This window comes from Mustela putorius, unplaced genomic scaffold, assembly GCF_011764305.1.
Source record: "Mustela putorius furo isolate JIRA1106 unplaced genomic scaffold, ASM1176430v1.1 tig00003909_pilon_pilon_pilon, whole genome shotgun sequence".
NCBI classification, from domain to species: Eukaryota; Metazoa; Chordata; class Mammalia; order Carnivora; family Mustelidae; genus Mustela; species Mustela putorius.
The window spans coordinates 36,684,007-36,700,832 of NW_025422057.1; positions in this window are offsets into that span (position 1 = coordinate 36,684,007).

The window sequence follows — 16,826 nt, forward strand, 5'->3', positions numbered from 1 at the left end:
GTAGCAAGTACTAGAGGCCAGCAGGCCAGGCAAACACTATGGGCTGGGCTGGTATTATCGAAATGAGTGATTACTCGGGCGCCTGGGTGGCTCAGTGGGTTAAGCAGCTGCCCTCTACTCAGGCATTGGGACTGAGCCCCACATCAGGCTCCCTGCTCACCAGGGAGTCTGCTTCTCCTTCTCCCTCTACTCCTTCCTCCTGCTCATGCTCTCTCTCTCTCTCTCAAATGAATAAAATAAAATCTTTTAAAAAATGAGTGATTACTGGGGCACCTGGGTGGCTCAGTGGGTTAAGCCTCTGCCTTTGGCTCAGGTCATGGTCTCAGGGTCCTGGGATCGAGCCCCGCATCAGGCTCTCTGCTTGGCAGGGAGCCTGCTTCCTCCTCTCTCTCCGCCTGCCTCTCTGCCTTCTTGTGACCTCTCTCTGTCAAATAAATCAATAAAAATCTTTTTAGAAATGAGTGATTACTGATATTATTTATTCATTCGCAAACATTGTCTCTCTTAATGATCTATTATGACCATGTGGGTATTTACACATCGAAGATATTGAAAGGAAAAAGGAAAGAAAGCTTCTTGTTTTGGAGAAGCTTGTTGTCTAGCATGTCAGGCAGATAAATAAACCACCAGCTAGAACATGGGGTTGGAAGAAGGACAGGACCTAGCTGTGTACAAGGCGTCAAGGTCTCCTGAAGGGGTGGGTGCTTGCCTTGTCAGGGTGAGGGAAGCTTTCCAGGGCAGGCTCGGATTAAGCTTGACTTGATGTGTGAAGAGGAGTCAGCCTAGATAACCAGAGAAGGCACAGAAGGCTGAGTGAGTACAATCTATTCACAGAACCATGAATGGCTGTGTACAAGAGAGTACCAATGACTCAGGCAGCCATAGGAGAAGAGCCCAAGAGGTAATTTCAGCAGACATCTTTATCCGGTGTATAATTTGCCTTGTCCTGACCCCACCTCATTTCCTACAAATGCCCTCCCTGTTCCAGTCCCACTGGCCTCCTTGCTTTTCCTCCAAGACACCAAACACACTTCAAACTGCAGATAGCCACAGGCCCACTCCCTCAGCTCCTTCCGGTTTCTGCCTAAGTGCCACTTCCCTGACCGCCCTGTCAGGCATTTTTCCTGTGCGGTCTCTCTCCATGGCGCTCATCACAGCCTGACACACTGTATGCTCCACCCGTCACTAATCTGTTGCTTGTCTCTGCCGCTCTGCCCTCCGGGATGAGAACAGAGCCTGACCTTTGCCAGGCAACTCACATATTTTTTATGTTTAAATGAAGCCACACGATTGCTGTTAATTCAAAGTTACGACAATACATCTCACGGGATGATACTTTTGTTCCTGTTTGTACATTTGTTTTTGCTGTACTGTCATGTAAAGGCTAAAGACATACAGAGTTCTTACCTGATCTTTCCCTATGTATGAAAGCAGCCAGGGCTATGATCAAAACAATTTAAGTTGCTCCTAAAAGATGTTCCACATCACTCATCATGAGGGAAATACAAATCAAAACCACAATGAGATAACACCTCACACCTGTCAGAACAGCTAAAATTATCAACGCAGAAAACAGCAGATGTTGTCAAGGATGAGGAGAGAGGGGAACTTTCGTGCACTGTGGGTGGGAAAGCAAACTGGAGCAGCCACTCTGGAAAACAGGATGGAGGTTCCTGGAAAAGTCGTAAGTTGACTACCCTATGACCCAGCAATTGCACCACCAGATATTTACCCAAAGAATACAGAAATACTAATTCAAAAGGGTACATGCACCCTCATGTTTATAGCAGCATTATCTACAGTAACCAAGTTACGGAAGCAGCCCAAATGAACATTGACAGATGAATGGATAAAGATGTGGCATAGATATGCAATGGAATATTACTCAGCCATCAAAAAGAATGAACTCTTGCCATTTGCAAAGATGTGGATAGAGCTAGAAGGTATTATGCTAAGTGAAATAAGTCCATCAGAGAAAGGCAAATACCATGTGATTTCATTCATGTATGGAAGTGAAGAAACAAATCAAATGAGCAAAGAGGTGGGGGAGAGAGGCAAGCCAAGAAACAGACTCTTAACTATCAAGAACACATGGATGGCTGCCAGGGGGAGGTGGGCAGGAAGAGGAGGATGGGGAAAATAGGTGTTGGGGATTAAGCAGGGCACTTGCTGTGATGAGCACCTGGGCGTGGTATGGAATGTGGAATCACTGTATTTTCCACCAGAAACCAATATATCACTGTATACTAACTAACTGGAATTTACATAAAAACTTAAAGAATTTAAGTTGATCCTGGGAAATGGTGATGGAGAAATCTGTAAGAATTTTTTTATTCCTTTAAAAGGGGTTCACACATTCCTCTTATTTAAGCAACACTGTTAGAGTATCTTGGCGTGTTTTGTTTTGTTTTGTTTTGTTTTCAGTTCGTAAGGAATATAAGAGTTAAACATTAAACATCTTAGTACCACCACCTACAAGCTCTCTGTTCTTGTGCAAATTATTCACCTGAGAACCACCTGACTATCGTTTCTGAGCGGATTAGATGAGATAATGCATGAGGAGTGTTTAGCACAGAGCCAGAGCATAGTGGGCTCTCCATAAACTGAGCTACGTTAGGCTAATTATCTTAAGAGGTAGGGAATAGAGTTGAATCATTTTCAAAGTCATATCCTTTCCTCCACAATATGTATTTGAAATACAAATTCCCTATGTTTTTGAAAGATGAGCATTTCTCTCACGAGATCTCAGGAGCTGTGTGGGTTTTGCCCATTTATCACTCTCTAGTTACCTAGCCCTGTGCCTGGTTTGCTCAAGTGTTGACCGTCTCTCAGGTGCCAGCATTGAAAGGCCATGTAAGTTCCAATACTGAGCACAAGAGGACAGTGTTGTCCCACTTATCCCCACCCTGGCTCCATGCAGTTAACTCGCCTGAGGAAAACGTATTGTTCAAGCCTACTTCTAGTCAAGGAAGCAAGTCCTTCATTTCTTTTTTTTTTTTTTAAGATTTTATTTATTTATTTGACAGCGAGAGATCACAAGTAGGTAGAGAGGCAGGCAGAGAGAGAGGAAGGGAAGCAGGTTCCCTGCTGAGCAGAGAGCCCGATGTGGGACTCGATCCCAGGACCCTGAGATCATGACCTGAGCCGAAGGCAGCGGCCCAACCCACTGAGCCACCCAGGCGCCCAGTCCTTCATTTCTTGAAGGCTCAGGCTCTTCGTTTTTGCTCCATTTCTGCCTAGAATATAAACTATCCTTCCCACAGAAATAAAAAGAAATTCTAAAAGCTTGACTGTGTTTGTACCCAAGACTTCATAGTTTAACGACAAATTATTTAAATCAAAGCAATTTAAACTGGTTATCCCTCTCTATTGGGTAACATAAAATATAATGATATTGCAATTAACATGATTATGTGGACCCTCTGAAACACTAGTTTGCTTGTGAATCATTGTGAACAACTTTCCAAAGGTAGTTGCTAACCTTGAACACTTCATTCTACAAATATTTACTGAGTGCCTTCTAGGTGCCAGGGATTTTTCTGGGCACTGGGGAGTTAAGTGAGGAAGACAGAACATTGTTGTGTCTTTGTGTTTAGCCTGGTGGATATTCTAGAAGGACAGGGAGGAAGAGATATGCCTGCTTGCAGAGGCTCAACACCCTTGAAAGAATATCTTAGAAACATCTAGATGTATTTAGAGAGACAGGGATTTAGAGATGATCTTGTGGAAATTCAGATGCTTAGAGGGGCTAGACAGATGATATAAATAAGTAAAATGGGCCAGGTGGGAACTAGCATTAAATGAAGAGCAACATCCAATTTAAAGACCACACCCTCCCCATCAGCTCAAGCTAGAATTTTCTTCTCTCTCTCTCTGTATGTGTGTGTCTCTCTCTCTTGTCTCGCTCTCTCTTTTTTACAACCAAAACCCCCCTCCCCTCAGCACACACACCGTTTTCCTCAGGTCACCAAACAGAAAGAACAGCTCTCAGAAAGGTGGCTTCCAAGAACCATCGCCATCAGGTGCTACAGAAGAGGAAGGAGCTGGGTGAGCAGTGCCTTCCTATTTGCAAACATGAGACGTGAGATGCGGAAGGGAGTCTCAGAGGCCAGAATTTTCCAGGGAATTCAGATTTGGATTTTGCCGAAGAAACCAAGAACCTGGACGTCCATGGGCAATCTCCCAATTTTAGAAAGGTGCCTATGAATGAAATTTTTTTCTTTAATGCCATGAGGGCCAATCCAGGAGATCAGCTGAGAGCTAAATTTGCCTCATTGCCTAGTAGCTTCATCTCTAACCTAGTTCAGTCCTCTAATTTCATAGTGCAAATAACAGACTCAGACATTAATGACTGCCCAACATCCCTATTCTTTCCATTCAGTAGTAAAACTGATAAAAAAAAAAAAAGTGGAGGAAATGTCTGACAACCATGAGATAACTCCTGTCAACTTTAAATAAGTTGGGCTTGATATGAACCATGCTACTTGGCAGTGTTGGTGCTGAGACGATTCAAAGAATGTGATTCATCCCAATAATGAATGTAGTACCTAATGTGAAAAATGATGTTATTGTCCCAGCGGTTGGGAGGGGGGTGGGGAGAAGGGCTGGATAAAAGCACAAGATGTGCTCCAATGGCTGCCAGGGGTTCCAAATGGGCACCCCGATGGCACTGTCAAACGTAACATGGACACAAACCCGCATGGGAAACCAGCTGCAGGGTAACATGTCAAGAAATCCCAGGTAAGTCGGCAGTTGCATTATTTCACAAGACTAATCAGAGAAGGGCATATGCCTTTTACTATTAAATTAAGAAAGAAATGGCTCCGTATCACACAGGAAACACAACGGCCATGCGGATCTGGTGAAGGAGCTCAAATGAACAAGGGGATGAGGAAATGTTCAGGAGAGGGCAGCTGGGGCTTCAAATTCTGGGGCCGTTTCCAATGCACTGAAAATCCTGTTTCATGGAAACAGGAGCTAAAAATATTGTGGTACTCTTCAAGAAAGTTCCATTGTCTTGACTGTTTACTCTGCGTGGCTAATTCCTGTGTTTTGCTATTCCAAGGCGATGGCCAAGTGCTGACGTCACCCTCTGGATTTGCTAAGTCTTCTTGACCTCCCATTTATTCTGTTAGGGCAGAGTGGATGTCTCAATTTTCACTGTCCTATTCCCAGCGCGGTTTCTGGCACTCAGAGGGCCCTCGGTAACTGTTTCTTTAGTTGGGTTGAGTTGGCAAAGGGGAACTGAGAAATCAGAAGCAATTGGAAGGGACCTTAGAGCTAGTTCTCATGGTCCCCACCCTCTGTCACCCCTCTGAGTGTGACAAGGCTCCCTCCTCTCACACATCCTTTTCCGTCGGTGATGGGAAATGCAATATACTATCGAGCCATACTTGGCAAGCAGCCAAATTGAACTGCTCTAGACCCTCCCTAGATGATGATTCCTAACTCCAAAATAGATTGTCCTAATGTTCTTGGCCAAAAGCCCATAGTTTTAAAATGAGACTTCATGTGATTCATGGGTTTTAATATAACCATAATAAGTATTAATAACACATGCTGTGTAATCAATTGGCATTCTCCCACGAAGAGCTCTAACTCTTCTTATTTCTTATTGTGATATCTTTATACTTACATATGAATATTAATAAATCTCTCTTCATAAGGGGCAAAACAAGCTTTTGGCTTCATGGAAGTTTCCTGACAGCAATGTGATCTAGCTCCACTAGTTTGGAAGAGCAAAGGGCTGGGGAATTTCATTTTTTTAATTTATTTTTTAATTTTATTTGTAAGTAATGTCCACACCCAGCACGGGGCTCATACTCACAACCCTGAGGTCAAAGGTTGCCCACTTTACCAACTGAGCCAGCCAGGCATCCTGTGGGCTTGGGAACTTCAGTCACTGAGATCACCCTAGAATGATGTTTAATTTCTGAATTGCACACTCTTACCCCACCCAAATGAGAGTTTCTAACTTGTCTAAATCAGGGACTTATCCACACCTTGAAAACTTGGGGTTCTTTTATCCACTCATCCAATAATCAAATTCCTAACATACGCTGGGCACTGTGGTACACGTAATGGACAGGTTCCTGTTCACCTTGAACTTTTAGTTTAGAGCAGAACAAAATGAAAGCAAACAGCAACAAAAAACTCAAGTTGCAAAAAAAAAAAAAAAAAATTATGAAGGAAAACATAGGCTAAGATGGAGAATAATGGAGACTCCGGGAGACTGGGTTTAAGTGGCACGGTCTCGGGAGACCTCTGTGGAGATGATACTTAAGCGGAGGTGTTTGCAGAAGAAGATGCAGAGCTGTTCAGGAGGAGGAAGAGGAGATGCAAAGGCTTCTCCCTCCTTGTCTTGATGCCAAGCAAAGAACCCAGCCTGGCCACAGTTCTAGCGAGACATGGGATGTGGCTCCAAGTGACGTAGGGGGTCTGACACACTCGCGCACCGTGCTCCCAGGAGCCCAGGCTTTGTTTTGGGCCTTTTGGAGCCATAGAAGAGTTTCCGCCTGCAAGGCAATGTGATCCCAATTAAGTTTTGAGGAATATGTTCTTGATGCTCTAGTGGGACTGGCCTGGAGGAGGCTAAGAGCAGCCCCAAGCGGAAGGGTTAGGAATCGCAGACCAGACGGAGTGGGCAGTGCCCCTGGAAAACAAGTGGGACAGATCAGGTGTCGTGTTTTGATGAGGTCATGGATAGAACTTGCTGATGGATTGATGGGGGAGGTAAGGGATGACTTGGCTTGACAAATGGATTGCATAGAATCCCAATATAATAAAACCATAAATAGAGCTGTTCTATTTAAGGAGGAAGAAAAAGAAAAGGGGCAGGTTGGGTCCAGTCTGCTGGGTGCCTTCCTCCTCCCCAACCACCCTTGGGTCTCCCTAGATTACCCACGTATGGTTTTCTGTTTTTAGGGAGCTGAGCCACTTGGAAAGCTTGTTAAATACTGGTTCCTACAGGTAGTGTTCTGGATCAGAGCATTTAGAGCAGATAAGATGGTTAATATGGATGTGTCTGCTGATAAGAACTATGTATCCACTGGTTTCAACTAACCTGTAGATTGCTGGGTAGAAATACCTTTTTTTTTTTTTTAAGATTTTATTTATTTATTTGACAGAGATCACAAGTAGACAGAGAGAGGGGAGGAAGCAGGCTCCCCGCTGAACAGAGAGCCCAATGCGGAGCTCGATCCCAGGACCCTGAGATCATAACCCAAGTTGGGTAGAAATACCTTACAGCAACTGGCAAGCAGTTTGTTGGCAGACTTATGGCTCCTTTTTTGTAAGCTTTTTCTTTCTTTCTTTTTTTTTTTAAAGATCTTATTTATTTATCTGACAGAGATCACAAGTAGGCAGATAGGCAGGCAGAGAGAGAGGAAGGGAGGCAGGCTCCCTGCTGAGCAGAGAGCCTAATGCGGGGCTCAATCCCAGGGCCCTGGGATCATGACCTGAGCCAAAGGCAGAGGCTTTAACCCACTGAGCCACCCAGGCGCCCCAGCTTTTTCTTTTTTTTAAAGGAGCTTTTTTTTCTTTTTTGATTTTGTGCTTTTCTAGTCTTCACTCTCTACTGAAATACAATAGGACAAATGGTTATTATTTATATTCCTAGAATTTCTATGAGTGGTTCTTCCAGTAGTTGGGATGAGTTGTACCTTTTTTTCTTCTTTTTTTTTTTTTTTTTTTAAGGTAGATGCCATACCCAGTGTGGTGCGTGAATTCACAACCGGAGATCAAGAGTCACGTGTGCTCCCAACAGAGCCCGTCAGGTGCCCCTGAATTGTACTTTCTTAACTTAATGATGTTATCATAACCTCATCTAGAACCACAAGAACTAAGTAATAAGGCTGTGTAAATATGTGTTTCTGCTGAAGACAGTAGATACAACAGAACCCGTAGCACAGCTTGTAGGAACTTGTGGATGTACTTACAGCGTATAAAAAACTAAAAGTTACAAAGGATTTGGTCATTGTTTCCCTTGATGCTTTATTTCTTTGGACTGGCTTTATCCCCATCTAACATGTTCTTCAATTTACACATGCTGAACTTATTAAAATGAATAAAGGTGAAGCAGAAACGTGCTAATTAATCCATTAAGAAGATCAACACAGAGGGTCAAAAAGGGTAAATCAGCCCCAAACAAAGCCGGCTGGCTTTCGTTTTCTGTTGTGTGGTTTCGTTTTCGGTTTTTGCAAACGAGTGTCATCAGTCCCTACTATGTTTCTGTTGTTAGCAGGTGAGACGTCCAGCCCGGACCACGCATCCCTCCACATGACTTAACCGAAGCGGCGTGGTCCCATTATCACTCCTCCTCTTGGAAGAGAACGTTTCTGCTCTGCTGGTGTGTGTCTCCGTCCCTTCTCCGACCTTCTCCAAGGGGTTATCACACTTCTCTGACTCCCCTGGCGCTTGTGACATCCTGCTGGGCGGGCAGCTGCACCTCTTGCTTATCTCCCCCACTAGACATTGCCGACATTCCCCGAGATCCAGTCCTTGACCTTCTGCTCTGGTTTCATCTCCGCTTGCTTGCACTGAAGGCTTTCAAGCCCGATCTCCTTCCCCCTTGGCCCCTGACCTGAATTCCCAGCAGCCTGCTGGGCATTTCACTCCCACCTCCAGTTCCGCCATCTAACACAGAACAGTTCACCAGCGGCTCCCTCCTAACTTCTCTGTTAATGATCACCATCCTCGGGCTGGAGACACACACACTCCTCACGCCCCTTCCACTCTGTATCTCATCAGGCACTTTGTCCTATTGATTTTCTCTGCTCTCATCAAAAGGACTTATTTACTCTCTGCCAAATACACCTTGCGCTTTCCCTTTGCTGGTATTTTACCTGCCGCTAAGCCTACCGAGACAGGCCTCCCAGCTGCTTATTGAAAGGCTCCCAGAAAGAGTTCCAGCCCCACCTGTCAAGTCAGCCCCCACCTGGGCAGTCCTCTGCCAAGCCTTCCACTTCTGAGTTCTAGCAAGGGCTGACTTCCTTTCTTTTCGAGACACAAGGTTCTGGTGCAGGGTTCTTGAAATCATTTATTGTTATCCAGTTTCTCTCATTTCACGGCTACTTATGTGTCTATTAGATTGTAAATTCCTGGAAGACAGGAACCACATCTTAAAATACTGTGGTACTGTGCAGAGTGCCTATACAGACCAGACACTCAAAACTGCTGGTTGATTTGTTTGCATGGGGTTCGTCTGATGATAGAAGTGAAGGAGAGACACCCGCTGCGGTTCCGTTTGCAATTTAGCTGCTCATTCCATTGACCTACTAAATGCAAACTCTTTCCAAATATATTGCTCACAACATGTTTTTTCCCCCGTGAGTACTTGAAAAGAACAAAATAGCATGATAAAAACTGGGGGAGAAAAGACTTCTAGTAGAGGTGATGATGTTCTAGAACCTAGGTGAGGTTCGGTGGGCTGAGGTCCGGAGCCCATGACCAAAAAAGAATTCTTGAGACATCTTTGGTGCAAAATGGTGGTTTATTAAGCAGGGGACAGGACCCATGGGCAGGTGAGGGGAAGGGAAGTTTCAACGGAGTTTTCATATGCTAAGAGGGCCTATAAGGTGCCGGGATACCAGAGGGATTGATCAAAGTTCTTTTGGCAAGCCATTCACATTTCTGCTATCAAGCATTTTTGTTAGTGAGATTTGGGTTTAGAAGAAATTTAACTTTATTTAGGGCTGAGGAACTGAGTGATTTGCCTCTGGAAATTTGTGCTATTGATAAGGTAACTTCTTTGTAGATCTCTAGGACATTTGTAAACCAAGCAAAACTTTGTCTTGCAGGACTGTGATCTCTGCAAGTTAACTATTTGTTTCTCATTTATGGCAGTCAGGGGTGCCTGAGGAATGTCACCCACCAAGGGGAGGGGAGCGGGTGGAGAGGGGGTGCAAAGTGCCAGCTTTTGCTTTGTCCTCAGCCAGCCTCCTGCTCCCTCATCAGAGGCATTTGCAAAAACATATCTCTTCATGCTATTGGCAGGTGCAAAGGAGATCTGCCGGTGTTGTGAATTTATATTCTTCCTTGGTTAAATGATGATGCATGGCAAACAACCACAACACCTCAGTGGCTATGATGGCAAACCTTTATTTTTGTGTATGAGTGTGTGGGTTGGCTGGGCAGTTCTGCTGATCTGAGCTGTTCTTGGGGGGCTCACTAGTGCACCTGAAGCCAGCTGTGGGGACGGTAGCCAGTTTTGGTGATCTTGGCTTGGCTCTCCTGGTGTCTGGAGCCTTGGCTAAGGTGGCAGAACTGGGTTCTCCTATCGTCCCACAGGCTAGCCCTGGCTTGTTCTTGTGGCCATGCAGTGCTCAGAGAATGAGAGGGGGAGAGAGAGAGATTTAGATTAAAGAGGTATGGCCCCGTTAGACTCAGAAATGGCCCCAGGGCAGCTGGGTGGCTCAGTTGGTTGAGTGGCTGCCTTGGGCTCTGGTCATGATCTCAAGGTCCTGGGATAGAGTCCCACATTGGGCTCCCTCCTCAGCGGGGAGTCTTTCCCTTTCCCTGTCCCAACGCATTCTCTCTCTCTCTCTCTCTCAAATAAGTAAATAAAATCTTTAAAAGAGAGAGAGAGAGAGAGAGAGACTCAGAAATGGTCCCCTGCTATTCCTCTTTCCTACTGGCTAAAACAAGGGCCAGACTAGCCCCGATTCAAGGAGTGGGACAATAGGGATAGGGAAGATAAAAATTCACATCACAAAGGGTATGGAAACATCTGGTGCCCGCTGTTTTTGTATCCCGGCTACTCCAGACTTACACCAGGTTCTACGGACCAGCACGGCTTCCTAGTTGCACAATACTGGGCAATTCGTGTAACCACTGTGTAGGGGCTGCGGGCAGGCTGCCCCAGACCAGCCGCTGCGGTGTGAACATTAGTTTGAGCTACAGGCAATTCTAGACCTGCTGGCTTGAGAAATTTTGCCCCTCAGCTAACTGCATGGAAAAATGTCAGTTGGGGGGGGGTGGGTCTTTCCCCAAATAAGGGTTATCTGGCAGAGGTGAATTTTATCTAAATGACCATCTATATGGCAGGGCAAACATCTACACACCAAAACTCTGCTTTTCTTCTTCTTTCCCGGTGAACTACATTCCTTGTCTCTGAAGTGCCAGACCCCTACCACTTCTCCTTAGTTCAGGAAGACAAATATACCGCATCGGATCTGACTGTCTTCAGAATTTCCATGTCTGTATGGATTCCCCGTAAGTACCCTAGTACATTTGATCTTCTCTTGTTAATCTGTCTCATGTCGATTTGATTCTCAGTCCCGCTAGATGGACTGAGACGCGGACAGACATTCTTGCTCCCCAAAACTCTGAGCCACTTTCCCTCACTTGGAAAATTGTCACTGTAAGAATAAACGGATACACAGGACCCGGGGCCCTGAGGGAATTCGGTAAACCCCTCCTGCTCCCCCACCAGCCATGCAGAGGTGGGAAAGAAGGGTATCCCCGCTGCAAACATTATGGACATTAAATAACTTTATTTAAATTCTATTTGGAGAACCAAAATGCTAAAACCAAACACATCCTTTGGGGGAAAAAATGACTTAAAAGTTTCAGCAATAACTTGAAAGATTTTGGGTAAATTCACTGGGAAACAAAGCTTGATGTTATTAAAATCAGTAGGGCCTTTGGGCGCCTGGGTGGCTCTATCCGTTCCGTGTCTGCTTTCTGCTCAGGTCATGATCCCTGGGTCCTGGGATCGAGTCCTGCATTGGGCTCCCTGCTTAGCAGGGAGACTGCTTCTCCCTCGGCCTGCTGCTGCCCCTGTGTGTGCTCTCGCTCTCTGTCAAATAAATAAATAAAATCTTAAAAAAAAAAAATCAGTAGGGCCTTACACTACTCATGGGAGCAAGAAAGAGTGGGTCATGATGTCTGTGGGCTAGGCCCATCCTCAAGGGAGGAGTGTTTGTTATTTTCAGCTAACATGTATTTTAATTTTTCCCCCAGCTTTACTGAAGTATGATTGGAAAAATTGAAGTAATGTGCACAACATGATGATACGATACATACATACTTTATGAAATGATTCCTGCAAACTAATCATGTCTCACAGTTAGCATTCTGGTGTGCGGTAAGAACACTTAGGATCTACTCACTCAGCAAATTCCAGTATATAACAGAGCACTATTACCTATAGTTACTAAGTGGTACATTGGATTCCCAGAGCTTACTCATAAGTAAAAGTTTATAGCCATTTCTTCCACCATTGATAAAGGCAACCACCATGCTATTTGCTGTTTCTGTGAGTTTGAATGTTCTCGAGTCTATCTGTAAGGGAGATCATAGAGTAATCGTCTTTCTGCGTCTTCCTTATTTCACATAGCATGATGTCCTCTGGGTTCATCCATGTTGTTCCAAATGACAGGATCTTATTCCTTTTTTATGGCTGAATAATATTCCATTTTAGAAATACATACCACATTTTCTTTTTCCATTCTCATCAACAGATTTTAGGTGATTTCCATATCTTCCTATTGGGAACAACTTATTAAGTCCTGACTGTGTGTCAGCTCCTGTGCTAGGCATGAGAGAAGTCTATGTCTCATTTAACTTTGCAACAGTCCCACAAGGAAAGTGTTCTTCTGTCATTTCATAAGTGAAGAAGCTGAAGTTTTGCACTGATCTGGAACTTGCCCAAGGTCATCCAGCCAGCAAGAGGTGGACCTGGCTTTGAACCCAGGTTTACCTAACACCAGAGCCTAAATTCTTAATCACGTAGGGCTAGAGTTAGATGGGAAGCCTTTTATATGTTTGTTTTGGCTTTTTTTTTTTTGTAATTTTATCTCATTTATTTTTATTAGGATAATTTTCAAACAGAGAAACAGTTGAAAAATTATGCATCTGCTGCTTGCTAGATTCTAGGTGAATATTCAGCTAAAGTGCTTTTTCAACTGACTTTCCATCTCTGTCTCTCCCTCCCTCCATTCATCTATCTTTTTGGGGGGTGCCTTTCAAAGAAAGTTACGAGCATCAGTAGAAGTTGGGATTTGAATTGAGACTTGAAGGATGTTATCAAGACTATAAAGGCAGCCGAGAGAGAGGGAAGAAGCCAAAGTCCAGGTATGGGGGAAAAGTGTGGGTGAAAGAACAAAGGGGCAGGAATGTGCATGATGACTTGACAGAACAAGAAGGAGACTATGATGCAGAATGACAGGTGGGGGGTGTGATGATGAAGGATAGACAGGAAGGCGGGATGGAAGAGAAGGATGGCCAACCAACAGTGGAGTTCCATTCAGTGAGAGTAAATAAGAGGAACAGGAACTACCAGAGTTTCCAGCAGAAAGAATGTAGGGCATGAATAGTATCAGGAAGGCTCTTTGTCCAGATGGGCAGGAGTAAGGAAACACTGGACTAATAGAAGTCTAGTAATTCTAGTGAGCTATGCGTAAGGGAATCTGAGTCTGGAGATCAGTCAAAATAGATAGGGAGAGAACAAAACTATTAAGAAAATTTAATGTAAGAAATGTGTCTTATTGTTGCTTAAACTCACAAACAGCACCTGCTAGGATAGAATAATAATGTAGAAGAACACAATCTAAATTAATTTTTTTTCTGAAAGTGTTTCTCAGCTGTGAGTTTCAGAAAATTCCTCCCCTTGACAGAGCTTCAGGAGTGAGTAGATATCCATATTCTGCTGATGCTGACCTGGTCAGGCTCTGTGCGGGCTGCCTTCAATGCCCATCAGTCTCATGGAATCCTCACAGACCCAGAGAGGAAGGCCCTTCTGCTCCCCCCAAAATTCCTCTAACCCAGGGGTGGCTAACAGGAGGTGATTTTGTCCCTGGCCAGGGGACTTGTGGCAGTGTCTGCAGGCAATTGGGATTGCCATGACCAGAGGGTTACTGCTGGCATCTAATGGGTAAAGACCAGGGGTGTTGTTGAACATCCTACAATGCACAGGCATCCTCACGATGAAGAATTATCAGGTCCAAAATCTAACGAGTGTGAAGGGCGAGAGTCTAAACTAATTAGCACAGAATCGGAGATAAGTAGCTGCCCAAGCTGTGTTTTTTGAAAGGTACTGTTGGTCTAATTTTATAGATGAGAAACATGAGGCTCAAGAGAGTTAGGAAATTTCCTAATTTCCTCTTGCCAAGGACTGACAAAGATGGAAGTTGTTTTTTGTTTTTTTTTTTTTTTAAGATTTTATTTATTTATTTGACAGAGAAATCACAAGCAGGTAGAGAGAGAGGAGGAAACAGGCTCCCTGCTGAGCAGAGAGCCCAATGTGGGGCTCAATCCCAGAACCCTGACACTATGACCTGAGCTGAAAGCAGAGGCTCAACCCACTGAGCCACCCACGTGCTCCAAAGATGAAGTTTTTTACTCTGGCCTTTTGATTCCAAATTCAATGCCTTTCAGTTATACCACGACTCCATGAAAAAGAAAAAGGGGTTAACATCATTCCATTGTTTCAAGTTACAGGAGATGGGAGAATTTCAGCACCAAAGACCAAGGCAGTGATATCAAAGAGGAGAAAATAGAAAGTCTGGGGTGGGAGGGGAGCTAACTACAGAGTGTACTGATAACTTCAGTTCCTGAAAGGTTAACATTCGAAGTAATGGGGTACGGAGAAGGTAAATGACAGTGTCTAGTGGGGATCTGGCGAGAAGCCCTGGAGAGAGGTCAGAACCAGAAAAGTACTGCCTCTCAGACAGGTGTTAGCCACAGGCATGACAGGAGGGGTGTAGGATAGGGGTGAAGAAAAGAGAACAGAAAAATAGGGGCTGAATTCTAAGAAAATGTTCATAAGAAAAGAAGTGCTGAAAAAGAAACCAAGGAAGACAATAAAGAAAGTGGGAACCCAAAGCAGCCCATAGGATGTGACTTTATTAAAGAAGCCAGAAAAATAGGAGTTTGAGAAGAAGGTCATTCAGAAATCCGTGTTTCTCGGAGTGCCGGGAAGAATTTCCCTGCTTCCTGTTCCGCGTGTTGCCCTGATTTGTATAACTGACTGCAGACAATCTTTTAAAATGATGTTTGTAGTTATTCCGAGAATCTTTATTACTCATGAAAATAAACTTTCAACTTCTATTTAGGCAAAAGCCTCAAATTGTCAGTCCCAGGCCCCGCTCCCCAGCTTCTGTAGCTTCCAGTCTGATGTGTACACCCCAAATATTACTTCTCTGGAGCCAATGTTCTCATTTCTCTCTGCTGAGTCCACATACCCTTGTTTGACCAAATAACAGGAACAAACAATTCCTTCCATAATGTACTCTAAGGTGTCACAATTCTGAGAATTTCAACTGAAAATTGATTCCCCTGAACTATGGTGCAATATGATTTTAGTTAACACACTTCCTATTTATTGGACCCAAATGGTAGGGATTTGAGCAAGTATGCTGAGCCTCAGGCCAGAACAGTACAGGTGGTGCCCAGCTCTGAGCAGGGAGGGGGGAGGACGGGAGGAGTCGGGGCAGAGCTATAAATGGTTGCTGAGGGAGGAGAGCGGCTGAACCATGTCAGCAAAAGGCTATTTAACTAATACTGATGTAACTGTAGGACTATGTCCCCCCGACAACTTTTCTTTACAGTAAAATAACTGTTAATGCTTATTCTGGTCAGATTTTTTGCACATTTACTCTATGCAGGGATGACATTCATTCCCTGGAATGATTATGGATGAGCCCATTCCGACCCTCCCGAGGACTCAGTGACTTCGGTTTCATGACCAATGCCTACACCCACCTTAGGACAGCTGAGGTCCTGACAAGGATTTGGAAAAGCTGGAACACTGGGGCTTCCTTTTTCATCAAAATCCTGGCTTCTAAGCCACCACTGTAACGAAAATTTGTGTGATGAAGAAAACGTCTTATCTGCCATCTGGTACGGTAGCTAGCAGCCACACGCAGGGATGGAGCAATTGAAACTTGGTTGGTCCAACAGACTAGCACTAATGCACACTGAACACTAATGCACACAAAAACCCTGAGTTTTCATTAAAATATAAATGTAAATAGCCACACTTCGTAGCCATATGGACCACGCAAATGCAGAACATTTCCACCCATGGAGGGTGTTCTGTGGGGTAGTACTGTTTAGGAGAAATGTTGTCTTTTTCCTTTCCTGCCTGGTTGGATTCCAAGGCAAGCAGAAGGGTCTTTTTGCTTCCCTTCCCAGCTCCTCCAAACCCCCAGCCTCTGAGAACGGAGATTCCTCTCCTCTGACCATCTTCCCCTACTCCACGTCCACACTGCCCATCTGCAAGCCATCAGCTTGTTCAACAGCCTTGGGTGGGCAGATGGAACTGACCTTTCCAACTCAGGCACTGTCAGGCAGCCTTACCCTCCTCCTCATCAACAATCTGCAATTACCCCACTCACACAAGACAGAAATCATCCTGCCAGAGCTACAATCAGGCAGACTAAATCTGAACATTCCAAGAATCAAAAACAAACACAAAACCCAAACACATAGCATTTAATGAAATAAACAAAGTGCATGCTTCGGGCTTTGCTAGAGCTTCTCTGTGAGTGATGACTTCCGTCAGATGGAAGGAAGGTGAGGTTTCTATTCTCAAAAACTTTTTCTTTCCAAAACTTATTTTTTAAAGATATTTTAATTTATTTATTTGACAGAGAGAGATGCGGGGCAGGGAGAGAATACAAGCAGGGGGAGTGGGAGAGGGAAGAAGCAGGCTTCGAGGCTTGATCCTAGGACCCTGGGATCATGACCTGAGCTAAAGGCAGATGTTTAACGACTGAACCAAACAGGTGACCTCAAAACTTTTTAAAAAAAACTGGTTGTCCTACATTATTTAAATAGAGAATGGACCTTATTTGCCACCCAAAACAATGTTCTGAAATGTGAAA